Here is an 18480-nt window from a genome sequence, read left to right on the forward strand (position 1 = left end):
TATGGTGTATTTAGCCTAGATCACCTTCTCTACACGTAAAGTTTGCAACTTTACGTGAGGAATAAGCTTGGGAAGGGTAGATTTACAGTTTGGAGTCCATACATGACTCAAAAGTCCTCTGCATGTATGTAGATTTGAATCGACTCGGAGAGTAGCATGAAGATTACGAGGAACTCGACGAGTGGCATGAACAGCTCGTCGAGTCGGATGAAGTTGGGCAGGAACTCGGCGAGTTGGAAGAACAACTCGGCGAGTTGGTTGAAGATTGCCTTGGACTCGGTGAGTCTGTTCTTGGACTCGGCGAGTCAGGTCGCGAAACCCCAAACCCTTCGAGTTGAGACTCGAATCGGTGAGTCGAGTGGAGACTCGGTGAGTTGGACAGGTCAGGACTCAGAAATCGGTAGACTCGGCGAGTCATGGACTGACTCGACGAGTCGACTCGCAATTGGAAGGACTTTGAGCTTATGAACTCGGCGAGTCGGTAGGCAGACTCGGCGAGTACGGTTGGCCTGGGAGGTTGAATTTGACCAGGACTTTGACTTTGACCAGAGTTGACTTGGTTGACTGTCGGGGGTCAGTTAGACTAAGTGTTGCATTGATATTGGTAGCTCGGGGAGCTAGTGGAGCAGCAGTTCAGAGAGTTGTTGGACAGCAGCCAGTGGGATCATCAGCAAGTTCAGCCAATGCAGGTTAGTTTCCCTTTGTGTGAATGGGTCTACGGCCACTATGCCGGCCCATGTAGTTATGAGTAAAAGACCCGGGGGTTAGCCCTAGGCTCAGTATGTTAGTATGATATTCAGGACGAGGTCCAACGATAGCGGGCGGGTGCCCAAGGAATGGTTTATGTGATAGTTTATACTTGTTGTCTGTGTGATACTTGTATGTGCCTGGTTGGGAGGTGAGTGTGGGCGAGGTCCCGTATCTCACCAATAGCAGAGTGTGGATGGTGTTCCACATCTCATTAGCAGCAGATCAGGGGCGAGGCCCAAGTTAGGGAAGGAGTGAGTGTGGGCTGGGCCCGTATCTCACTATCAGTAGGAGCATGGACGGAGTTCCATGACTCATCAGTAGCAGGATGAGGGCGGGGCCCAGGATAGGCGAGGCCTTCGGACATGATCCGTTAGTATGTGTTTAGTTTATGTGTTGTGATATGTTTATGTGCTATTATATGTTAGCAGGCAAGGCCCTGTGACAAGCGAGGCCTAAGTGAAACAGATCTGTATCCGAGCAGGACTCGAAGCCAGGCGGGGCCTGGAACGGCGGGGCCGTTGTAGCAGGCGAGGCCCGAGGTAGGGGCGAGGCCTAGGTTAGCGGGCGTGGCCCAGTATGTGCAGTATATGGTTATGCGTGGTATGTGGTAGGGTGGGGAACTCACTAAGCTTCGTGCTTACGGTTTTCAGTTTTGGTTTCAGGTACTTCCGGTAGCGGAGGGAAGAGCTTGGGGTGATCGCATGACACACACCATAGATTAGACAGCCTGGGAATGTTTTACTCTGATAACGAACATGTGTTTTGGAAACTACTACTCTGATTATGTGTTGAATCGATGATTTTGCTTTAAGTGATGTTTTATTAAAAGAAATTTTTTCTTGAATTTTGGGATGTTACAGTTTTTTGGATAAAGGGGGTGGATAAGGAGTCTATCCAAAGGCCATAAGGTCTTTAAATAGGATGCAACACCCTACAAATTAGGGTTTCATAATCAGCCACCAAGTCGTAGAGATTTCCTCTCTAACTCGTCGAGTTGGTCCAAAAAGATCCACAACCCAAAGATTTTCAACACATCGCGTTTAGGCCATCAACTCGACGAGTTCCAAATAAAGATCACCTTTTTATTAAATTTCTCAAACCTGGGAATCAGGATGTTTCATGCTAATTCAGTAGGAAATGATCAATTGCCGTTTAATTATTTAGAAATTGCATTTTGTTTCAAAACACTTGATCTTCTTAGATTATTCTTAAAGAGGCTAAGAAGTAGTGGATTGTAGGTGTTATGATTCACGAGCCAAACATATAAGGAATATAGTAGACAGCCAATACCAAGGTCTTTATCATTTTATTCCATTCAAAATCTAAATGTTTTGATGCCTTATTGCTATATGACATGATTTTCGTATCATATATTTTTTTTAAATCTTTTTTATAGGGTGCTAACTAATGTCTATTATTTTTTCCCTAGAACAATTGAAAGAGGTGTGATTTAAACTTTAAAGAAGATCATTTGACTTTGACTATCTTGTAGTGCTGCAATATTAATTTCCTTTATCTTTTGTTTTAACAGATAGAAACAATGCTTTTGTTATGCAGCTCAAATGCTGTTTCATCTAAAGCCCAAAGCAATAATGAAACATCATTGGAATGGAAGACGCCCCTAAGTCGAACAGCTCATAGACGGTTCATTCAGTCCAAATAAGAAACAATCTTTGTCTATATATAAGGGTATAATGACCATTTATTTTATATTCAAATAGTTCATTTAGTCCAGAAAAGAAACAATCTTTGTCTATACAACACATCATTTTATACTTTATTTGTTAATTTCAGGTTCATTTGCAAAGGAACATATTGGAAGAGAGGGTATGACTATGCAATATGTTAGTAGAGGACTGGAGGTTGCTGTAGGCAACCTTCAAGAATAATTTAATGGTATATGCATTATAATTCACTTCTTCACTATGTATAGGTCTATCTTGAATTTGATCATGGTGAATATTTGTACACAATTGGAGAACAATTGTTATCTAGATTTGATATTGCATATCAGAAAAGAGAATTGTCAACCATGGCAGATTGTGCAAAAGTCCTATCTCAGGCACCAAACGATTATACAATTAAAATGATAAAGAAAGTAATCATTGGCTTATGTGATTTTGAGACTTTTCTCTTTTCTCGATGTCAAGAACTTGATTATTCTGAAAAATTTTCTTTTGTTAATGAAGTTTTCTGATGTGTTAAACATCTTTGAGCTCAATGGTCTTCCCTCTTATGAAAATACATATGTTATCATACACTTTTTTCATTCAAGTGAATGTCTCCTTCAGGTAATTAACCCACTTTTTGATTATGTATCTTTATTGCTATTAAACAAGTGTTTGGATCTTTATTTATGAGGAAATAAGATATTTTGTTTCAAAAAAGATAATTTGTAATTTTGTTCACGTATTTAATGCGAGTGTTAGGTATTTTTACACTTTTCTTATAATTAGTTTTTTTGCAACTATTCAAATATAATTATTTTGTGTTTTTGACCTTAGATAATCAAAAAATCATATTTGTATTCAAGTTTTCCCCAACACTCTAAAAATCTGACTATTATGACTTCAAGTCACAATAAACCAACACATCTAAAGCCTATATTTCTATGTAATGAATCATTGCATTCTTTCCCTTATTCCAAAATACCAAACACCACCTTAGAGTCCACTCATCTATCTTTCTTAACACATGAAGGAAGTTTAAATATTGTATAACATACAAGGGTAAAACCATAAAAATAGAATAAAACTTTACAATACATGTTTTCATCGCTAAGGCAGTGTGTGAAAACCTTGAATAACTAACTTAGAGTGATCGAATAATACATTTATTTAGATACCCTTAATATATTATCTGGTCATGAGAAAGGAAGTTTAAATCTTGCATAACTTACAAGGGTAAAAGTGGAATAATTTATTTTAACGAGATAGTGGCATAACCTGTTAACTAAGTCATTGTAATGGTGTGGATGACATATGGAATGGAAATAAATGAACCAATTGTTTTCAAAGTAAAGTTTACATATTTTCCTTATTTCATATTATCCTTCCATCTGATTCATTTTTGTTATATTATTATAACTTTATCTCATTAGATTTGTTTTTTTTTTTTTCAGTCTATTACAAAGACAATGCCCGAAAGTAACATTCATAGGAAAGATGAGGAACTTGGACGTCATCAAAATCACTTGCACTATCACAATGTAAGCTGCTCTAATTATACTATATGATTCTCAACTTTTACTAATGTAGTTACTGTAGTTTCCAATCTAAATAAACACCCTTTTGTTCTTACTTACATGAGTTGGATTTATAGGTAGACAACAAATGAAGAAGTTGAAGTTGAATAGGACTTAAAAGTTGCAAACACGGTTTGATAGTGACCACTATGGTTTCGTCAAAGTCAAACAAATGATTACTAAATATCTAGCAGTTTGCGATGGTTTATTACATTGGAATGAAAAGAAATTGTAGTTTGTTTCTGTCTTATGGAATGGAATATTTATTATCTTGCCTGTTTTGCAATTTAATTATTTAATTTATTTTAGATTATAGATAAAAATTATGTAAACATAAGTAGTTTAAATTATAGAATCTAATGTGTATTTGCACAAAATAATGTTTTGCATTGTGGTAGAAAAAAAAGTGCCACTAAAATTTGAAAATGTGTAACTAAAAGTAACATGAATTTTTTAATCAAATGAGTACTCAGTGGCACAAAATATGTACAAAAAAACTTTTCTTCTATTGTGGCAAATACAAAAGTTTCACCAAAAGCCTAAAAACTGCAGCGACAAAAGAAAAAAGTGTCACTAAAGGGTTTTAGTGGGAGCGTTTCTAGTGACATTTATTATTTGTTACGTTGATTCCATGAGAAGATTTCAGTGGCGCTTTTTAGGTTTATAGTGGCGTTTTTTGTATACCACTAAATGACATATTTTTTTGTAGTGAGTAGAATCTGCGCTTGTTAGATAAAACTATGATATATCCCGTAGATTAGATGTTGGAGAATCTAGGTCGTTACAATTGGTATCACATACATACTTTAAGTGAATTAGGTTTGGGTGTAGTCACTCCTAGTCTTAAACTATGGAATATAGATGACAAGCAGAGACCATGAGCTGGTTTTATGATAAACCATGCTAAGATATCAAGGTACACTACTAAAGACAATGAAAATAAAGAACTTGAATAGTTAAAGATTAGTAGATTGACCACCCTTGAAGATTTGGTTCAATATTTTTAGAGAAGAGAGAAAGAAATGTCATTTTGCAAAATGACAAGAAATGGAGTCTATGGTTAAAGATTTGACAAGAGTACGTGGAAATAATGATATTATGATATCACGAAAGAAAGACGTGATAGAGATGATGTGTCCTAGTAGATGGACACTATATAAAGTATATATCCGTCATTGTAGAGTTAAGAAATATTTATAAGGAACGTGGATAAAAAAGGGAAGGAAAATGGTAGAGATAGAAATTGGGACATAAATGATAGAAATGGTAAGAGGGTTTGTATTACCAAAGAAAGAAATGAAATATAGAGACAATCTATCTTAGAAAGAGTAAAAGAGTAAAGAAGTGTACTTATGAGTACAAGAGTAGATTGGCATTGCTTGAGAGCGATGGCCATGTAGAAAATAGAAAGTCTGTTTCTATTTGTACAATGTACGAGATATGTAGAGTAGATCTTGCACCATATCGTTAGATTCTATAGAGATAACAATGACTAGAGAAAGATGTGGTACAAAGAAGATAAATATTTAAAGAAAAAGAAAGTGGTGCAACAAGTGTCATGATGGACAATTAAGACAAACAGAAAGTAGTGAGAATGTTCCATTGTGTTGTGGTAAGAGCCTAGGAACATGAGAAGATAGGTCAAGAATTCTGAGGAACTCAAAGGGGTAGAGTATGCATAGTAAGAGGACACTTTGTTAGTGTGCCTACAAGAGAGAAAGAAGACGATGTGTAGCTCCTATAGTGACCAAGATGGACCCGTAAGAGTATGTAGAAACGTATGTGTATGTGGTGCCAATGTACTTGTGAGTAACTGTTAGATAAAGAAGAAAGATTGAACCTTATGTGTAATAAGGAAAAATTAGAGAAAGATTATGAAGTTAGATAGAATGATGGAAAGCTATAGGACTCATCAAAAGAGTTTAGAGTTGGGTGTAGAGTCCTAATAAGGAATGAGATGACTAGGTATCATCTAGAAATAAGAAGTTAGAAACATTGGGGGTGTGTGACTCTATGTGAGAGATAATTATGCTTGGTAAGATACATCTTTTTGTGTATCAAGCATAGATCATGGTAAGGAGAAATGTGAAAGTCATAGCAGCTAGCTTATGAGCAGTTGATGACTAGAGAAGATAAGTAACCAAGAAAATTTCAAGATTGAATATGTAGGTTATGAGAAGAGAGATAGAGTAATTGTGAATCAAGTGATGAAGTGGTTGATGAGATTTATAGGTTACAAAATCAATGTACATGCGGAAAAATCACTTAACACTTAAGGGTACATGTAAATTATTAGATCAATGTCTTTAAAGAACTAATAGCAACATACTTATGAAAACGAAAGAAACCCTAGATGTAAACGAAAATTGTAGTTGCGATTACATACCTGTAATATTGTACTAGTAGTCATTATTCTTGAATCCTTTATTCATCTTCATAAAGGTAGCACCAAAATTATGGTTGTCTCTAATACCCGAAGGGGTCTATTTATACTTGTCACGTAACCAAGATAAACCCTAATTTGAAATTAAAGTAATATTAATTTAATCCAAATCCAATGGTTATCCTTATCAATACCTAAAGGCTTCCAGAAGCTCCCAAAGGGCCTCTAAAACTGTCCAAACAAGGAAGGATCTATAATCGTTCCTTTGCTCAACGATTAAGCAATTATAGATCAACCCTTGTACTTCCAATTAATTCTAATTGAACCAAAATTAATTCCAAGTTAATTATGATCAATTCTAAATCAATATAATCAATTAATTTATTGATGACAATAAATTAATAAATCATTTCCTCTTTCTCTAAATGTCATTCTAAACTATCGGGTAACCTAGAAAGGACTTTGCTTTTACTTACAAGAATATTCTAGGTACACCCAACATACTCAACCTAGCCTACTTTTCCTCATTAAGTTCTTATTCCATTACGATATCATGTCCAAAACTCAGATCTAGTCCCAAATCATTCTAAGTCATAAAGTTTCCAACTTTATCACTTTCCTTGGCTAGAAGGAGTCCAAAAACCAAAACCTTAACATAATACACAAACCAAAGCACGAAAACTCTTTTATGGAGGTAAGAAAGGGACCAAGATCACATTTTTATGGTTCCTATCAATCTAAGATGTTTGAAAGGACAAATCTTATTGTTTAAAGTAAGCCATACTCATGAACTCCAAGATTATGGGAAAAAATACATCAAGTTCAAAGCTTTACACCTTCAAGGGATGCTTGAGGGTGAGATACTTCTGGAATAAATTGCCTTGAGCTTCCAAGATGATATACCACCTTCTTCCTCCTTAACAAGCACAATACCACACTCTTTTAAAGCTCGAAATCACATGCTCAAGAACTAGGGTTTGCAAGGGACATTTTGGGAGATGGAAGCTCATGGAGGAAAAGGGTTTTGGCGGATAAGGATGTTTAAATAGTGCTCAAACCCTAAAAATTAAGGTTTGTTCACCTGCTACATACGCCCAACATACGCATGAGTACACCCAGCATACTCACCTGAAAACGTGACCCATTTAATTGAGCTATGCCAAGCATAAGCTCCAAGTACGCTTGACGTGAGGACCAATCTGAAACATATTTCATATTTTACGTTAAAACGGAAAATACTTGATATTTGGATGTTACAAGGGGAGATTATAAGAACTTGAAATTTAGAGAAAGTTGACTTTTAGTCAAATATTAACCAAAAGATAAAATGGTCAATTATGAGAATGAGATGAGAATATAAAGTTGTGACTCCATGAAAATGGCAAATAAGAGTTTAAGTTGCTTACAAGATGTTAGATGAGTATGTTCGATAGAAAGAGTGCATGAAAAGATGCATTTTTGTTAAAAGGGTAAAATGGGAATCTGATACTTTCTAGACAACTTTGTGATTTAATAGATTAAGACCTATATTAAGTCATTGAGATATGACTTAAAAAATTTGTAGATTATGTCCCCACTTTCGTGTGGATATAAAGATCATAGAAAATGGATAACAAACAAAGAAGTTATGAAGGTTAGAAGTTGGGACAAAAATGTTCCAAAACTAGAATGGAATCAGCCCAAGTGGCTGTTGTCAAGTCAAAACCGCGACACGGTAGATAGATTACATTGGCACGGCAAGGATAAGTCATAAGTAGGAATGACAATGTATTTTACACTGTGGCATAGCATATGGGTGCCACAATGCGGTGAGCAAAGTAGGATATTAGTATAGATGAGTACCATGGTCTGGCAAGTAGAATGCCACAAAGTAGCAAGCATATGTGTGTCCATTAACTGAGGTCAAATGGTGTAACATCCCATTTTTAGAACCAAAAATTTTCATTTTCATTAACGTAAAACTTCCCAATTTATTAATCCATTAATTAAGAAGACCATTTATTAAAAATTAGAGTATCATAGAAAACACGAGATCTTCAATATTCTTGATGAGTGTGTACAGTCCCGCCTTCGCCTTCCATCCGTCAGTGATAATACTTGAAAACATAAACAAATGGGCAAGCATGAAGCTTAGTGAGTTTCTTACCAAAATACCCCATACGATAAACATACAAGCATGCATAACTACTATTCTTCGGCCTTCGTCCTGACTGGACCACCTCGCAGACCTTCAGTGTATCCAGGTCGGAATACCAGGGTTTGTTGGCCTACCGCCTCAACCCAACCGCTCCTCCCGAGCCATTGTGCCTTCGGCTTACAGCCGACCCGCACATGGTATATTGGCCTATAGCACAAAGCAGGACCACTTCAACCCACCACCACCACATGTCGACATATAAACAAACAAGGATCAAGCAGGCACATAATACAGCAAAACAACAATCATCCAGCTAATTCCTGCTTACTAGTCCTCTCACAGCACGCAGTCCCACTATCAGATAACCTCCATGAAATGTGTAACCATAAGTAGCTAGAGGTGAGATAGCCACTCGAACAGATGGTCCTACTCTAGAGCAACAACCAAACAAGGAACAAGCAAGAGAGCTAGACCAAGAGTTCTCAGGCTAACCTACATAACCAAAAACAGTCCATAGGTCACTCCAACTAGAAAGTATAGATAACATATACATCCAACAGTGCACTATAGCATAGTAACATCCTACATACCAAGATATCGATCCAACAAATCACTACAATATAACAATATATACAATGCCAAAATACAAATCTAACAGATCACTACAACATAGCAGCATACTCAACACCAGAATACATATCTAACAAATCACTACAACATATCAACACACTCGATACCAGAATACAACTCTAGCAAGTCATCACAACCTATCAACATACTCGATACTAGAATATAGATCTAACAGATCACTACATCATATCATCATACTCAATACTAGAATACAAATCTAGCAGATTATTACAACATAGTGTCATACTAAGTAACAACAATCTAAGAAACGCCTGACCGTATATAATCAGAGTTGAGATAGCTACTCGAAAAGATGATGCTATCCTAAAACCACAACCAAATAAGGAACATGCAAGAGAGCCTAGATCAAGAGTCCTCAGTCTATCCTATGTGACTATGTACAGTCCTTATGACATCCCTCTACTAACATATGACCGAAAACTAGGGGGTGACATTGGTGCCTTCAACACAATGAGGTGAAACTCACCTGAAATGAAGAAACCTGAGAATACTGCGATTTGTTCCCTGCTACAGTGCTTACTCCCACAAATCCAGTAACATCAGAACCATATAAAATCATAATCACCAATCCAAACCCTCAACTTTAACCTAAACTCAAACTTGATCAAAAAGTTAATGGGTTTAATAAAAGTCAAAGTTATAGGTCAAACTGGTCAAAAATCCATATGTCAACTAATTTAACCCAGCCGAGTCAACTCAACCTAGTTGACACAGAAGAGGTACGCAGGGCATACTCCAGGCATACGTTGGGTTTACTCCATCGTTGACCGCCATCAGGGGCTTTGACCACATATGCACTGCGTACTCAAATTACACAGGGTGTACGCCCAGATCTCCCAAACTTCATTAAGTGCCTAATGTCATAAGTCCTTACGTCCAAATCTTAGATCCAAGGCTAAAATACCCTCTAGATTCATAAAGTTTCTAACAATATGACTTTGCATATCGATTAAGAGATTAAATTAACATCTTAATCCATTAAGGTATTGTTTGTTTTTTTTGAAGAAAATATCCATAAAGTCAGCGGACCACCTCTGCAACCCTCTGCAGTAGAAGAGGTGGACCAAACAGCTGCAGACTGTAATAAGAAGTGTGTTTGTTTTTTGAACATCTGCATGTTGTTGTAGATATTAAAAAATTAAAATAAACTGATTTTATAATCCGAAAATAGTTTTTTAATACCGAAAATTTAATAATGTATGATATTTCGGCAAGAATTTATGATATTTCAACAAAAAATAATGATATTTTAACAAATACTAAAGATATTTTAGCATAAAATAATGATATTTCTTCAAAAAATTATTATTATTATTCAATATAAAAAAAAGAAAAAAAATCAACAAGAATAAACAAAAAAAAAAAGAAATAAGATTTCAGCAATATATAATCAATATTTTAGCAAGAAAGAAAGAAGAAGATGCTGGAAGAGGTAGGAAGAGGCAAAACAGGTGTTGTGCCAAGAAGAACATGCATAAAGATTTTTAATCTGAATACTTCTAAAAAACAAACAGCTGCGAGATGAAAAGTGTTGTGCGTCTACTGCGCCGCACAACAATAAGAGGTCTGAAGAGGTTTTTTGCAAAAAAAAATAACACCTAAGACCCTCTAAATGATGCATGGAGGAAAACCAACCACTTAGATCCCATTTTTATGACTTAAGACCCCTGCTAAGGTCTAAAAGAACAACTTAATGGGTCAAGAATATGCTATGTTCATGAATCACCACATTTGGGACAAAAAGGAACCAAAAACCATCCCAACACAAGATCTAAATGAAACTTCACCAAATTTAGAACTTTATACCTCCAAATGATGCCAAAAGGTGGTGAGATTCTAGATCTAAAGTGCCTCACTCCTCCAAGATGGTCTCCACCTCATTTCCTTCTTCTTCAAAGGCACAAAATACCCACACTCAAGCTTAGAAATGCTTCATAAGATGGATTAGGGTTGCAAGAACGTTCTAAGAGGATGGAAGTTGATGAGGTGATGAGAAATGAGGCTATAATGGGGTTTAAATATGACCCAAATCCTAAAAATTAAGGTTTGCATGACTGACACGTACGCCCTGAGTACAGATGTACACCCAACGTACTAGGTTGCGCCCTAGTACACTCACCGTACACACGTACGCATACTCCCCCAAACCCAAAATTACGAAAATGCTACTAGGGCCCTTATTGCACTCTTTCTTATACTTGGGGTCTAAATTGCAATATAAATAAATCATAGGGTCAAAATTAAAAGCATTTCATCACAAAGATGTTACAAATGGTTATTGTGACGTGGTGAATAAGTGACCACGACGCGGTTACAGATCAGAACAAAGGCGGTTATGCTTTTCATTCTCGTTATAACGCACCCCAAACACCCTTACTGCCAAGCTCCGTAGATTTTATGGATGGGGAAGGATCAAGAGGAAATTTTTGGTACTTATCGCTTGGATTAAAGAAGAAAAGCTCATGAGGTAATCATTCTTACCATTTTTAAGCATGTAGGGCTTTAATGGTGTTTTGATGATTCAGGCTAATTGTGTTAGATTAAAGAAGAAATCTTGTTAGTAGTGTTAAAGCAGGTGCTTAGATTCCTTAAACAAGCTATATATGTAATCCCCATGAGTGGGATCAATCCATTGGGAGTTAGGTTTTGAAACCCTAACTAGTGATTATATACGAATTAATGCATTGGGTGCTAGATTATAATCAATTAAGTAGCATGTGATGGTTAATTCATAAATTTGATGAGATTAAGAGATAGAGAATGAAAAGTTAGATTAATGATATAATAAGTAGTTATTTTGACTTAGAGAGTCAAAATCTCTTAATAGGCTAAGATAATTATTAAGATGCTTGTGTATGTGTATGATTAGGCCTAAGATCAAAGAAGATGGATCAAGATGCATCAATGGTAGAGTAGTAGAGAAGGGGACAATTAGTCTTCATTAACTGATAAGGTGACTTATTATTCTCACTCTCTCTAGATTATATATATATATATATATATATATATGTGTGTGTGTGTGTGTGTGTGTGTGTGTGTTTAATCTTGGGGCACTAAGTGAATGTACCTAAGTAATGAGATGTAGATAGATGAATAATATACATGTAAGAACATGTATCTGAGCATGTATGTATATTAAGAGCATGCATGAGGTATATGCAAGATACATGTAGTAGAGCATGTATGTATATGTGTAAGACTAAATGAGAAGGTATCCGCTAGATACGTAAGAGATAGAAGAAAGAGTTGGAAGATTATTATATGCAATATAATCGTAAAGGTATGAATATATGTCTAGATATAAATGCTATTGTGTAGAATACCCATATGCTACTTTACATAGACAAAGATTAAGTAATTAATGAGTTAGGTACTAAAATAGAAAGATTAATTAATGAGTTAGGTACTTAAAGAGAAAGATTAGATACTCTCTTAATGAGATAAAGATATAGATTGTACATGGGGCTAGTGTTATGTGATGAGTGACATAACAAAGATAGAGATGTAGAGATACAAGATTCCTTCAGGGACAAGAGATATAAGCTTCTTTCGGGGACAAGAGGATGGTTACTTTGGGGACAAGAGAGAGAAGGTTATTTCGGGGACATAAGGATGGTTGCTTCGGGAATAAGAGTATGGTTCCTTCAAGAAAAAGAGTATAATTCCTATGGGGACAACAGTATGGTTCCTGTGGGGTTAAGAGTATGGTTCCTATGATGATGAGAGCATGATTCCTTCGGAAATAAGACATAGAGGTTCCTTCGGGGACAAGAGTATGATTCATTCGGGATTGAGATGATGGTTCCTTAGGGAACACAGATAGAGATCCCTTTTCGGATGTAGATAGATGATTCCCACGGGAATCCAGATTTGGTATGGTTAGAGAAGACAGACAAAGGTTCCTTGAGATGAACAAGATAAGAGAGTCGTTTGTAAAACTTATATGTAATCTATAAGGGATTAAGAGTATGGAGTTTATGAGGGATTCAAGAGTAAGAAGAAAGATTAAGGATACACGAGGGATCATAAGAAAGGGACGTAAGACCGGATTAGAATACCCGATAATGTAGTAGGATGTTGATTCCCTTAGAAGATTAGAATATGAGATATGACCAATGGGTCAAGATGAGAAAAGGATGCTGAGGCACTAAAGAAAAGAAGAGAAAAGAAAGAGTAAAAAAAAAAAGAACAGAGAATGGAGTAAGAGATATAGAAGTGACAGATTAGAGAAGAGACATAATAGATGACAGAGAAAGAGACAGATGAGATGGGAAAGAGTAGAAAGAAAGATTAGAGAAGAAAGATAGAAGATGTAGATGAAAGATGAAAGAATAGTAGTGTATGATATTAGATAAAGAGTTAGATGATAGAGTATGAGAAAAAAAGGAAGAGAAAGAAAAATAAGAGATGGAAGAATAACTCACCAGAGACGTTGTGTCTGATATTGCAAAGATATATGTTTTGTAGGTTTACGTAGTAGCAATCGTGGTACCAGAAGATAAGACAAGAGCATAGGGAAAATTTAGATATTAGCTTGCTATTATTGTACTTTCCTTGTTCCAATTTGTATGTATAGGTTTTTATTGAATACCCATGATTTATACTGGGATGTAAATGTTTTAATTAGAGTAGAACGCACACTTGTTAGATAAAACTCTGATATATCCCATAGATTAGATGTTAGAGAATCTGGGTCATTACATATTTAGAGTTGATGAAATTGAAAAAGAATGTGTTAATAGGTAAAGATATTTTGTTCATTTCTATAATTAAATTATATATTAAAATAAATTTGTTTGAATTGTTTGGTTTCTCACACTTACTCCTTTTATTTTTGTTATTTCAGTTATCTATAGCACATAAAAAATAGAAAATAATGTGAAAATAGGTAGATATATCTTGATCGTTTTCTTTCTTTTAATTTATATATTTTTTAAAAGTTTTCTTTATTCATTTGGTTAATCACACTTGTTTCTCTTCTTCTTTTTGTTTTAACCGTCTAGAATGCATGAAAATAAAAATGAATGTGTAAATAGATAAGACTATCTAGGTTCTTTTATTACTTATAATTTATATGTGTGTAAATAATAGAAACACGCACAACATGTATCTAATTTTTGTTACATCAAAATTTGGCTTTTTAACATCAAAACTCACTAAACAAATCTTTCTTGAAGCCTACAAAATCTTTACTCCTTAAACTCCTTTATAGAAAAATTAAGTTTTAGATGAATCTGGTTTTTTTTTTTTATAATTTATATAATTTTCTTTTGTAATTTGTGATTTATTTTGTTAAACAATTATTCATCATAATTGTTTACAAAAATATATTTCGTTATGTAAAATAATCAATTGTTTTTTACGTATCAAAGTAGATTTTTTATATTTTGATATTTCAAAAGGAAAAGAAAAAAAGAAGCATTAAAAGATTTTCTATAAAAATCAAATAAATCATAATGACTAGATTAATGTCCAAATTTTAACTATTCGTTGTTGAAGTCGGTAAGTTCATAATTTTGCAATGATCGATTGGTTATTTTATCATCATCTAATGTGATAATACTTCAATGTAAGGTATTTCAAATTATGTATTAGTTATAGTGTTAATCTTAAGTTAGAATCTTGCAACTAAGTATTTATGTAGTAAATAGTACGATTATAATATAAAATATAATAACCGTTAAATACCAATAAAATTCAAAACCAACAAATGATTGCCACTCAAATGGAATAAATTAGCATGATTGAGTTTGACGAATTAAATAAATATTAGAAAAAATAAACATTCAGAACAAAATATTGATAAATTAAAGAAACCAAGAAAAAATAAACATTCAAAACCAACAATTTATATGGTTCAAGATAAATTTATAGCTTGAAATTCACTTATAAGAAAATACTCTGATTTTTCAACTTATTTATTAAATAGTACAACCTAAAATGTTTGTAGCTAATAATATTTAATTAGTGAATTAAATATGATATTAAATTTACTGTTGGTTAGTCTTAATATGATTTAACTTATTTATATTTCAATATCTAGCAAAACAGATCATTTAAGAAATATGATTTGTGACATCTCCTAATTTCTCGGCCAGAAAACAACGATTTAATTTATGTTTTTTAAAATAAAATCAGACAAATCTTTTTAAAAGATGTTGCAGAATTGGTCCCCAAAACAAAACATGATAAAAGTTTATCAAAACCTTTCCTTAAGAAATGTATAGTTTCATTTCATATCAAAACCTCGGGATGTCATGTTCTGATACAGATCAAAAGCATAAAAAAGACATTATAACCCTTACAACAGTTATTTACAACTACTGGCCTATAATCCAAGAATCTCTCATCGTCCTCCAACAATGCTCGGGGTCCACTACCTGTAATCATAAAAAGCTGAGTGGGTCAGATTTGAGAGCCTGGTGAGCATATGGGGTTATCAACCCACAATAATAATAAACTTATTAAGTTCACCAATCAATAATAACCCTGATTACTCATTCCCGTTGTCCTCACTTTACGTCCCTAAACACCTATCACAAGGGACCTAGCCTAAGGAATATCATCGGGATGGACACTACTGCTAAGGGGTCTCCTCAGCCATACATGTCCTAAAGGCAACCATGAAGGGGATGGAGTACACCAATTAACATTTAGTTCATCAACACCTACAAGTTGCGAACCTGCTAGTGTTCCACTAGACTGTCTAGAAAAGTCTGTGGTCGTCATCTATACTCCGCTAGATGACTACAACAATAACAACAACAACATCGAGGCCTCTCACCATTTTAACACACATCAACTATTTCATCTACCCATGTTCTACCCAACATATTTCGTAGATAAAATACATATACAGTTTAAAACTTGTATAAAACATCTGTTCGACAGTCACCTCAAATAAACACTTAATATAATTACACATAACACGTACTTTATAGAAAATACTTCATATCTAGGTGTAAGATGAAAGTGACTACACACTCACATGATTTGATGATAATCGGACAGCAATTCGTTGCTAAAAACAATCGTTTCTAATAAAACCGGGAGTTTTATTGAGAAACCGGGCTCTGCGAAGGTCGGGCTTCAAAACCGAAAAGATAAATTTTCCGGGCTTCTCAGGCACTTCGTGGCGTATTCCGGGGCTTAAAATCGATACCGTGGCTTTGGGGAACGTTAAGATGAAGAAAATATGAAGAAAGGGGTGAAAGATGGTGATTTTCTAAATGTATCCGAGAAGGCTCGCAAGCCCTCTATTTATAGGGGTCCGAAGCTACTGATCCAAGGTTGAGAAGTCTCCACGCGTCAGCAGATCCGAAGGCTCGTAAGTGGCTCACACGGGGGTTGCGCATGCGAGGGCTCGGTGGCATGTCCTGATTGGACCAAAGTGTAGGTCCGAGGTTCGGACCCGAAGCAGGAGGAAAGGGAGACAGCTGGTGCGAAGGTCGGACACGCGGCCGACATTGCGAGGCTCGGACTAGGCTGCACATGCGTTGCTCCTCAGATGTGCCACGACTTCAGATGACTCAGCAGATTTTAGACATGTGGCGCGTTTTGAGCGAGGGTGACGTGGAAAAAACGTGACTATGCGAATTTTCTCGTTTTTGTGCAAAAACTTCTAAAATCCATAACTTTCGCATACGAACTCTGTTTTTAACGTTCTTTAGATGCACGCGTAGGTAAAATTACGCTCTACAACTTTATTTTAGACTTCGTCGGCTAATATTGACTTTAATTTTTATATTATTATTTTTAACAGACCGGGACAGGAAATCCGTTAAAAATTCATAACTTCTTTATCCGACGTCCGTTTTCGTCAGACTTTTTACCGTTGTACAGCTAATGATGAGACCTTCGATTCTTGTTTAGGTTGTGTTGGCTAAAAATCACTCGATCTAAAATTCAAGTTTTTAGCTGTCTATTGCTAAGCTGAAATTTCGAAAAATCATAACATCCTCATACGAAGTCAGATTTGGGCGTTCTTTTTATACATACTCTCGGTTTAACGAGCACTACGACTTTCATTTAGATTACTAAGGCTAAAAAATAGTTTATCAAAAACTCACTTTTTACGACACTCGGCACCATGCTGGTTTTGTCGTGAAACTTCGACAGCTCATAACTTCTTCGTTATAACTCGGATTTCGGTATTCTTTATATATCTGTAATCATTGTCACGACCACTACAACTTTCTTAATAGATATCAGCTTTATCGAATATTTATTTTTGATGCTCATTTTTATTCTTAATTAATTACCTCTTAGTAATTAAGCATAAAACACATAAAATACATAATATTCACATAATTCCTTTTCTTTTCTTCAAAATGAGTTACAAAGGTTAACCTACACTATCACCTCAATATAAATGCCTAGGTTAGAAACATGAGTGTTACATGATTCAAGTTAAATAATTATATTTTTATCATTAATAATTTGATATTTTTATACCTTAACTTGCACAAACGAATATAAAATTTCTAAGGTATTTGATACTATTTTTTATAATTTTTTAATAACAAACATAGTAATATATTATAAACTTTAATAAAACAAAGCAAAGAAACAAAAACATAATTGTAATAAACATCATCTATTTTTTATATAAACTATTAATATTGTTTAAAGTAATTCGTACCTATAATATATAACATATATGTATCACATTTTTGCTTTTCTTTCATTAATCATTCATAAATAATACATGTTTATAATATTAGGAAGAACTTGGTTTCTAGTTGTGTATTACATATGTGTGGTTATAAAACAGTGTATGGGCTTCATAAGTACATCTTATCAAAGATACATTTTTAGGATTTTGGTATTTTACTAATGACATGTTTAGGACACATAAGTATCTCGCCTTCCAAAAAAAGCAGCTGCTAATTAGCACTAATGCTAATGGGGACCATCGATCAAGAAGGACTTCGGAGACTGCAATCGAATTGATCAAAAAGAGAAATAGGTTGAATGTAAATGATAATGTTGTGGATTCTATATATATGGTTTGTTCTAGTATTGATAATTTTTATCTTCCGCAAGCTCATTTTGGACATGTACAATATATTTGAATGCTTTAAATGTCAAAAAAGACTTATTATCACCTTTTTGACATAGAGAAGTGTAAAACTTATATCTTAACTAAGATTACCGAGCAACCTTTTCCAAATGTAAAAAGGAATTTTGTTATACTTGAATTAATACATTGTGATTTACGTAATTTGTATGCCACACTTATAGATTACTAATTTTGTTTTTTTATGTATATTTTTTATACTCTATGGATGAAACCATTCGATATATTAAAATTTT

This window comes from Lactuca serriola, chromosome 8 (assembly GCF_051521515.1).
Source record: "Lactuca serriola cultivar US96UC23 chromosome 8, Lser_US96UC23_V15, whole genome shotgun sequence".
Lineage (NCBI taxonomy): Eukaryota > Viridiplantae > Streptophyta > Magnoliopsida > Asterales > Asteraceae > Lactuca > Lactuca serriola.